At 37.5% G+C, this 1,513-nt stretch overlaps 1 protein-coding gene across 2 annotated transcripts in view; it reads left to right on the forward strand.

Annotated features, from left to right (window-relative positions):
- The window catches only part of PKD2L1 (polycystin 2 like 1, transient receptor potential cation channel), a 50,233-nt gene that overhangs the window by 24,377 nt on the left and 24,343 nt on the right, over positions 1-1,513 (forward strand). The gene's annotated exons all lie outside the window — the stretch shown is intronic.

Raw genomic sequence — 1,513 nt, forward strand, 5'->3', positions numbered from 1 at the left:
AAATCTTTTAAAAAAATCCCTATTAAATTCTCATTCTACAAGGGTAATTTATAGGAGTAAGGATATATGTGTGTGTGAGTATACGTACATATATACCTATACATGTGTGTCTATAAATACAAAATTACATATATGTGTGCATATATATACATATATGAATGTTTATAAACATATATATGTGTGTATGTACATATATAAATTTTCATTATATTCTAGAGATCTGGCTTTACCTGGAAATACAGCTTGGACAGCCTCCAGAAATTAATGGTAGGTATGTTCTTAGAATATCATCATCAGTTGGCTTGGTCAGCAAGCCCCCTTTAATATAAGATAATAATGTATTTTAATTAATGTAAACTTTGGCACAGATATACTAAAGCCATCCACTGCCCTGTAGAGACATTCAGACAACAGTAGAGCTTTTCTAGTTCCATTTTCCTCAGAGATAATGCAATCTTTTTGAAAATGTCATGGTTTTCGTATAACTAAGGACCATGTTACCATGAAGCAAAACCCAATGACAACTGGCTTAAAACATAATGGGAATTATTGTCTAGGTAATGAAAGTCCAAAGGAGGGCAGGGTTCAGGGCTGATCAATCCGGTGGCTTAATGACATCGTCAAAAACCCATCTGTTTCTGTTGTTCAGTTCTGCCAGCTGCACACAATCAGTTTCATCCTGATGCTGGATCCTCTGGGGCTTTCTCGCTTATATCTAGCATGACAGAGAACATCCTAATATGTTCCAGAAATCTCTCTTCATGACTCCTTGGTCTGAAATGGGTTAAATGTTCACCTCTGAACTTTCAGTGGTGCCAAGGGTGGGGCATTTGTGGATTAGTTTAGGTCTAAGCTTCCTGCCTAAGTCCTAGAGCCAAGGCTGGATTCAGCTTCTAGCAACATATGTGAGATGACCCAGGGAGTCATGATATCTCAAATAAAATCATGGCTCTAACCAAGAGAGGATCTTAGGGAAGCAGTCACAAAATCCAGTATGGCATCCAGCACCTGGAAATTTCAGCCTATAACTCAGACACAAAGAGGTGGAAAGATTTTTTAAACAATTTTATTATTTTTATTTAATTTAATTAATTAATTTATTTTTTGAGGAAGATTAGCCCTGAGCTAACTACTGCCAATCCTCCTCTTTTTGCTGAGGAAGGCTGGCCCTGAGCTAACATCCGTGCCCATCTTCCTCTACTTTATGTGTGGGATGCCTACCACAGCATGGCGTGCCGAACTGTGCCATGTCCACACCCGGGATCCGAACTGGAAAACCCTGGCCGAGGAGAAGCGGAACATGCGAGCTTAACCGCTGCGCCACTGGGTCGGCCCCGATTTTATTATTTTTATATTCTATTATTATTATAGCATTAATTGAACTCCATGGGAATGAAGAGAAATGAAACTCACCTATTATACTACTCATTCATTAAAAAGTCAATTTTTTCTTCAAGTTTTTACATACTTAGTATTTTTAAAAAAATATTTAATTGTAATAATAGCGTAGAAA

The sequence above is a fragment of the Equus przewalskii genome, chromosome 1 (assembly GCF_037783145.1).
Source record: "Equus przewalskii isolate Varuska chromosome 1, EquPr2, whole genome shotgun sequence".
In the NCBI taxonomy this organism is placed as follows: Eukaryota; Metazoa; Chordata; class Mammalia; order Perissodactyla; family Equidae; genus Equus; species Equus przewalskii.